Source organism: Orycteropus afer, unplaced genomic scaffold (genome assembly GCF_000298275.1).
Source record: "Orycteropus afer afer isolate SDZICR_OR568_19922 unplaced genomic scaffold, OryAfe1.0 scaffold00494, whole genome shotgun sequence".
NCBI classification, from domain to species: domain Eukaryota; kingdom Metazoa; phylum Chordata; class Mammalia; order Tubulidentata; family Orycteropodidae; genus Orycteropus; species Orycteropus afer.
The window spans coordinates 172,514-181,218 of NW_006922081.1; positions in this window are offsets into that span (position 1 = coordinate 172,514).

The window sequence follows — 8,705 nt, forward strand, 5'->3', positions numbered from 1 at the left end:
GAATACTTATTCTTCAAGAAAAGACAATATATTTTATATTAATTAATAGGTTCTTCTCAAGGACTGGGTTGTTTATTTAGTCTCTGTATGTCACAACATAGGAAGCTATCTTGTGACTTCCTGGTAATGATGACCTGAGAATAACACCAACATAGTCTGCAGGAAAAGGAAAAGGAAAGTCCTTTCCTTGACCCCGATGTGCTGCCATTCTCTCCCCTCAGGGAATTAAGGAGGGCAAGAGTCCGTGGGCGTGATTGTAGACTCAGGCAAGCCCCTGCAAGTCCCGTGAGTGCGTTTCTACTGCCCTCCTCCCCCAGTTTTTCATGGAGATGAGTACTGTCTTTGAGCGGTTAGAAGGAAAGGATGCCAGCAAAAATGGCTAATCCTTTTCCAGCTGCAGTAAATTGACGACTGGCCAAAGCCAAGAGAAACCGCTGCAGTTAAAATGATTTCGGCATCAAGTTAAAATGATTCTCAGCATCTGCGGCTGAGAATGGAGCAATAGTTTATGAAAGGACCTGTGGATCAATGAAAAGGAGATTATAGTGTATCTGAATATTAATATGGCATTGCATCTGTACTTTACGCCCCTCCCCCCCCCTTTTTTCCCATTTCTTCAGGATTGAAATGAAATGTTTTGAGCTCTTCAAGAAGATTCATCAGAATCCAGGAGCATGTTTTATATGACGGTAATTTTCTAATGTGTTCGTTTGTATAGCTGGAATACTTGTGTGTGTGTGTGTGTGTGTGTGTGCGCGCGCGCGCGCCCCTGTTTGCGTGTAAGAGGCATGCGGCTGAATGACAATGCAGATCCAGAAACTGGGAAAAGGATCTTTCTGCTCTAGAAATATAGATGAAGTTGCAGCTGACTTGGGGTGTTCGTGGAAACCAGAGATCTTCCAAAGGTAGGGATAAGAACGAGGAGAGATAACCAGATTTGCCTGTAAATAATAGCTACGTACACTGTAACACTTGAGCTGCTTTTTTTTTTTTTTTTTTTTTGAGGCAGACTTGGTTGAATGGGACACTCTCCACAAACGTGGGTTACAGGCGTCTCCTAGCGGCGAAAACAGCAAAAGGCAAGCGAGAGGATTTTGCTTTGGAGCCCTTGTTCGTCAGGGTTCGCCAGTTGGGGACTCTGCGGGATTTCTCGCATCGCAAAGGCCTATGTCCGCGTTGGCGACGCCCAGCCTAGATCCTCTAGAGGTCTCGCTTCTAGGACTTCCAGTCCCCGTGGCGCCGGCGTGGGATCCGCCGGGTGACTAAGGGGTCTTCTTCGGGGGAGCACAGACCCAAGCCAAGCTCTCCATCTCTCGCTAGGCAGCACCGGCCAAGGGCAACTGCAAGAGCATTTTGTTTAGAGCCAAGTTTCAGATACTGGCGTTAATAGCTGTCTCTGCCTCCTTACCCTGGAGCCATTAAAACAATCCCACCCTGACCACCACCAAACAAAACCACTTTAAACAAGCCTTTTAAAGACGCTTCTTAAATGTAAACGGTTTGCTTTCTACCCGCTGGGGTATTCAAGCAGATTTTTCTCCCCTTTCCTTTTCTGTCCCGCCCACCCCATCCTCCCTAGGGTCCTCGGAAAGTAGTGAGGCCTTAGTTACACAATTAAAAGCCTCTATGGTGGTATTGGTGACCTCTTTGAAGTGAAGAAGATCGAAAAACACTGCGTCCTTCTCCTCACCATTAATGTAGTAAGAATGGAGAAGCAATCCCTACATATGTAAGAAACCAGCCTAGCTCCCCATAAGTGGCCAACCAGCTGGGCTAAAACAAACTGTATCCTAAGACAAAGTGAAGAAGCACTTTTTTTTCTTTTTTTAGGAGGAGAGAGGTTGGGGTCAAAGTCAATTTTCATGAAGGTCCTGCTTGAGTGATAATGCATGTTCATGTATTTCATTGGACTAAGTGCTGCAGAAATGAGGGGTAGGAAGGCTGGAGGGACACCAAGGATCCCACCAATGCCTCTTTTATATACTTAGTTAGAAACTTTGAAACTAGGTAATGGGGTTGCTTTCTTCCTTACCCTTTACTGAAGAGGGCAGAAGGGAAGCAAGTTTGTTAACCAGCTTTTGGATAAATGAGTGTTTGCAGTGATTTAACATGACTGGAAAGCAATTTGTTTCTAAATCCTCTTATTATTGCAGTGTGCCCGGGGCTTTGAGAGAATAGTCGTGCTTTTTTTTAAGGGGAAAAAAAAAAAGTTGTCAATAAGGAACGTTCCAAATGCCAGGCTCATCCATGATTCAACTAGTTGGTTCCTGGTTCATGTCATTCCCAGGTAACACAACACAGAGAACAAATGCAAAGAACTGGACTTAATTGAATCTCTTATGGATACCCAGGAAACATGTTTATTTCTTGTGGTGTAACTTAAGAGGTGGAAAGACAGTGCTTTGGAGCCAGTGCTACAGACACTGTGTTCTGTCATTTATAGTAAAGATCAGTGAATGTTCACTAGCATTTCTGGAAAGATTTATAGCATTCAGACAACTCTTTGGTTTTTGTGTTCTAATGTTTTGAACCCAACAGAAAGAAGTAATTCTTGTTCTTGGAACTGAGAACACTAGATATTCCATTAAGTACCATTATCTTGATATTCAAAATAGAAATATACTTATCCATTTCCTTTAAGCTGGTTAATAATAGTGTGGCTTCAAATTTCAGTGTCTTTTCAGTTATCAAAAAGGGCCAGCATTTTGTTAAACTCTAAACAGTGAATTAAAAGCGCTGATGAGCTAAAGCAACCCTCTAATGCAAAATGACAAATTGCACTTAAGCAATACACGAAGAAGAAAATGATTTATGGATTTTTAGGATGGTCTGAGCAAATGAAGGCAACATGAATTATACATCGTAATGCTCACAGTATCATTTTCTAATAATACTGTTTCAGTTCAGATGCTGTACTCTTGTCCTTTCTATGAGAGATATTGATCGATAAGAGGTTCAGGAATATTTTTAAATTAGGCAAGAGTTTTTTTTTTTTTTTTTCTGATTGCAAATATGTTTGTGTATATATATATCCTAAATATATATTAGGAGGTGACTTGTTGAGGGGTGAGGGTGATGAACAATGACCATATTAATATATTAGCCATCTCTTTCACACATTGTCTCTTTTAATAGTAAAGAAATAACCTTTTTCAACTTTTTAATTTTTTTTCCCCTTACCACCTTTTGGAATGGAAACATATAGATCTAATTTACAATGACAGTATTTATTATCACATGGCTTTTTTTTTTCCTAAGATCAAATGCATTACCTCATCTTACACTCTTATTCCATGATTTTGGGTGTAAAAACCTTGATGTCTCCAAAATGTCTCTTAAACTCTTCATGCTATTTCATCCTACTTTGTCATAACATTCTTTTATTCCTCAGTACATTGAAGATACACCTTAGGTAGTAAAAAGTTCATATCCTTTACTTTTTTTGGCCTTAGTTGACAAAATAGGTTTTATGGACTTTTTTAACTTACAGAAAAAAATCAATCACATAAAATTTTATGTGGTACTTGTGTTTGAGTCTGAAAAATACAAAACTAGTTATTTCTGTGTTGTGAAGAGTGACTGCTCCTAGCATTTTTTATTTAACCAGTTGTGGTTTGTGTAAGTAAGTAGTTTGAGGAAGTATGTAGGCTTTTTAGTGAAAGTAGTGTCTTGTATTGCATACTCAACCACAGGAAACTTCGAATCACCCAGAGGCTTCTGGAGTCACATTATTAAGCTTAATCTTAATTGTCCTAGTTTATTTAAAGAAAGAAAAGAAAAAGACATAAAACATTGAATCTCAGCTTCTACTTTTGACAGCATTAATAACCACTCTTACTGAAAGATTACTGAAATCAGTGATGTGATTAGGATTGTAAATAAGAACTACAAGACATCACATTTTAAAAGCCAGCTGCTTTGGTAACAGAGAGCTGTGTGGGTTTTACTGATGGGGCCCAGAGGCAGAAAATAAAGCTTCAGACATTGAGGTCGATATATAACAATTTCAAAAATTAATTGCAAGCCCTGAATAAGTTTATATGAGTAAGAGAGAAAGTGCCTAGAAAGGTCTCTTTGTTCTTACCCAGTGGGTTTATTTCTAGTCTGACAGTAATACAAAGTCATAATACTAGTGTCTGGCTGGCAAATATAAATTGTTTTCTTAAGGTAAAGTCCCTTGATTTTATAAATACCAAAGCCAAATCCACTGCCATGGAGTAGATTCCAACTCATAGTGACCCCCATTGGGTTTCCAAGGCTGTAAATCTTTTCAGAAGTAGATGACCTCATCTTCCTCCTGAAGAGTAGTTGGTGGGTTTGAACTGCTGACCTTCTGGTTAGCAGGCAAATGCCTTATTAATATGCCACCAGAGCTCCTTTTTATAAGTACAGAAAGAGATAAACCAAATTGTGATTATGTTTAAAAGTCATAGAGCTATATTCTGAAGTGTTTCAAAATATTTTTGGAGGCAGATGCTGTGGAAAGAAAATCAGACATACCTTAAAAATTGTATTAGTATTTAGAATTATATTAGAATTACAACAGTAAATCAGAAGAAGTAGTAAAATGGATACTTAATAACAAAAATATCTCAGTTTTACTGCCTAATTCATATTATTCTTTACATAGAAAACTTGATTTCTAATTTAAATGGGCTCAGCAATACTATACTTTAAACTATTTTACTGCAAGTTTTTTTAGGTGAAAAGAAATAATGTTTTTTAAACAGCTTATGGCTGCCAAGCATTTTTATATAAATGATATTAGATCCTTCTATCTCTGTAGGTATTATCCTCCCTAAATTATAGATAAGAACATTAGGACCATTCAGAACTTGAGTAACTCAACAAAAGTAACACAGATTTTGAATCCAGGTGTTCTGATGTTCTTGTTAAGGCTCATTCTACTACATCATTATGTCCCTCTGATCTAGTTAAATTAGATTTACTTAGGAGGCAAAAGAAAGAATGAATTAATTCAGAAATGGGGTTAATCCAGATTTTAGACCGACAGGAGTAGTGATTTCACCCTTGTCAAAATTAGCTAGTATATCATTCCATGGAGGAATTCATAAATATGTTTGAAGTTTTGTCAGGAAACCAAAGCCTGAATATGTTCTCTTACATGACAGTAAAATTAGAAGCAGACAGTCTTTATGGTACACAAGTGCCTCACGTGGGAATTATAGATTTTAATGACTGAAAATGGAAATTGATAAAATGAGCATATTCAAAGGGAAAGTACCTCTTATCCATATTGATTATTGAAAAACATCACAATGATCAGTAGATTCACAGGTATTGGCTTGTTCATTTAGTTTATCAGAAAGTAAAAGCAAGTGAGGGAAAAAAAATGCATCCACTTTACACAATGCAAACATTAGTGTTTACTTCCTGTGTAATTATTAACTGATCTTTAATTTAATAGGGAAACTGTATTTTTTAAGCAAAATTCAACTCTCACTTTATAGTCATTTCTTGAGCATTGCTCAAAAAATACTGTTTTTCATTTGAATTCTTTGAAAATTAAAGAAACTTATTTGACGATCTTATGTTAACAGAAAAATTGAAGGAAACAAAAATAATTTTAAATTTGAAAAGAAATGTTACAGAATATTACTGTGACATCATATTTATATTCTATAAGTAAGTTTTTTGTTAACATTATGGCAGTATTGACTGAAGAAAAAAATCATATTTCTTCTAGAATTGTACCTAGTAATGGAACTTATTCGTAATGTGTCATAGAGAGCAGGTTCTACATCTCATTCATTTTAGAAGGTACCAAAGTATGGCAGAAGATGGTGTGGTAAATTGTGAGACCATAAACTTGTGCCAAACTGGATCCAAATACTTGCTTCTTTGATATTTGAACCTGGAAAAATTATTAACTCTTTTGCATTTCTATTAAAATTTGTTAAAGATTTTAAACATCTTTTAAACTGTGATGATAATTCTGACTTAGTGGAGTTGTAGTGAGACTTAACCTGAAATGATTGATGTAAAATTCTTAGCATTTGCAGTAGACTCCCAGTAAATACTAACTATTTGTGTAGCAAGGTATTTTGAATGTGATGATACTTTGATATTTTTTAAACATAATTGGCATTGTTTTTCTTTGGGATTTTATTCCTTTATCAAATAAAAACAAAAATATTTTTAGGCATGTACAACAAAAATTTACACTATTCCTAGTATTGCGTTGCTCCATGACTTGATCTCCTTCTGCTGGAAGATTGGGAATTCATGTGAACAGGAAGGTGGTGCCAAAAGTTAGGAGAGTCTAGACCAGGTGAAAGGCTCAGAGAGGAAGCTAAGGTTAGGTGATGGTTGTTTATTAATGTAATAAGGGACCCTTGTTCCAAAACTTTAATTTTAGGGCACAGGACTCATTTCACACACAAAATCCATCCTTCACTGAATTAGGCTAGACCTACCGTGCATGGGTTTTAAGAATGATACCTCTATACCCATCCTTTACTGCCCAGGCATAGATATACAAAACAAGGACTAAAATCCTTAATTGTTTTGAAACTTTGGACTTTTCCTGCTTGACTAGCAGAGAGACTCATAGGCAAGGAGTTTTTTGTGATACCTAGAGCCATTGTCCTGAACTGCTGCAATAGTGCCTTGGTAGCTACAAGAAAGGGGTTTCATTTATAGGCTGTGAGATCCCTACAAACCTACCTCACTATGGACATGGGGCAAATGCAGTAGAACATATTGGGTGATGTGTAGCTGATCCTGGGTTCTTGCCTCCCCCGAATGTTGCTCTGTTTAGTTGTATTTTTCTGGGTTTTGTAGAACTTTAGTAGTCACTGATTTGGTGATTACTAGGTGACCTGCACAACAACAACAACAACAACAGGTGACCTGATATGTGTAAATATAATGTGTTGCTTTTTCTCCATGTTCTTTTGGAGCTGTTTACAAACTTCTTTTATACTGAAAGAAAAATGCCCTAAGCATTTTTGACAGAGGTTCTGCACCAGGCAAAGCATCCGAAACATAAGCTTTGGGACCCTTTTTCTTGAAATAGGGACTTTGAACCACGCTTTTGTGTTCTGTTTCCCCTATTTTCTCTTTTGAGCTGGATAATCAGTCCTAAAAATATGTCTACCCTACCTCCTCCCCAGCACTCCCCTAGAACTCAGACATATACACATTTACTTTGGGGAGTGTTTCCAGAACTCTCAAACATTTTGTTCACAAATCCTAAAGAAGCTAGGAAGAGTCCATCCCTTGTTTCCAATTTTTTGAGCTAGTCCTTGAGGTGATTCATGTCAAAACTTACTAGTATTTGGGTGGACCAGAGTTACTGAATCACCAATCATAGGGCACAAAGAAGCAATGGGAAGCTTCTCCACAGAAAGTAGGGTTGGGAGACCAAGAAAAGAAACATGAGTGTACTTCCAAGAACTTTTACGCAGGTTCAAGAAACTTTCATCAAAGTGACCACAAGATTGTTTAATAGGAGACACATAAATATAACTTCATGTTTACTGCTAGAAACCAAAACTGTGTGTGAAATCTTGAATTTATGAGGGAGGGAGGGTTAGGAAGTATATATTTGTCTGTTGTTTCCTGTGTCTGAACTGTAGGAGGCTGAACCCCAGTAGGCTTTGATGACCCCTGTCCCTAGAGTGTCTTTATTCCATGGCTGATTTTTCTGTTTTGAGTAGTTCCTTTTCTTTCTTTATCATTTTGTAACAAATGCTGATCCTTTTACTATCTCTTATATTTTCTCTGAGAAAATACAATGGATAAATAAAGATACATTAGCGCTGGGAAAAAAAATATACTGTTCCTATTTTGAAGGAAATTATAATTTTAAACACTAGACATAAGTAATAAAGAAGTAAAATTAACTATATTTTTGGTAAGCTTCAAAATAATAAAATATCAATTAGAAGCTTTTTCCATAGTCCTGGTATTGTATTATAACACTTTAATTTACTTACTTCAAAGTAAGTTTAAATTTTCCGTAGGTGTTTTTTAATATGATTACATTCATCAGTAATTTTTTTTTATCATTTTGGTATGAACAAGGATCTTTTATTTTAAAATATTCTTATTTCTATAGTTTCCAAAGTTTTAGGATTAAAGGGCTCTTTCATTTGACAGTTAATTATTTTTTCCCCTGTTCCTTGATGTAAAATCTTAATACCTACTACTCTATTCATAACAATATGTACTAAAATACCCAAAATTAAAAACAAATTAGTGAAAAAATGAGTTATTTAAAAGTGCAATGAACTTATTAGAATACCCAATTCTGAGCTTTACGCCTCAATTCCATCTTCATCATTATCTTCTTTGCTGTTTTTTGCCTATTATTGCTGCCATTGGCAATCCCTTTAATATCTTCTCATAACTTGAAAAGCAGTGATTCTTAAAACCGTACATTGATTCTGGTGTGATAGGTGCCTGGCCATAGGAATACTGAGATCATGGAGAAGAAATGTAAATATTGGCATATTTCTCAAAGATACTATTATCAAATCAATGAAGTATATACATAAAAAGGTTTAAAAAATTCATTGTGAAGTTCTGGCAAGATGGTGGACTAGGCAGAAGGATTGCACAGACCCTCTTCAACAAAGAAAAGGGAAACCAATTAACAGACACAGAAGATAATCGTGGACCCCTGAGCCTTGAAGGGAAGGATACAGAATTGGACTAAACCCCAATTAGCAGAAGAATTT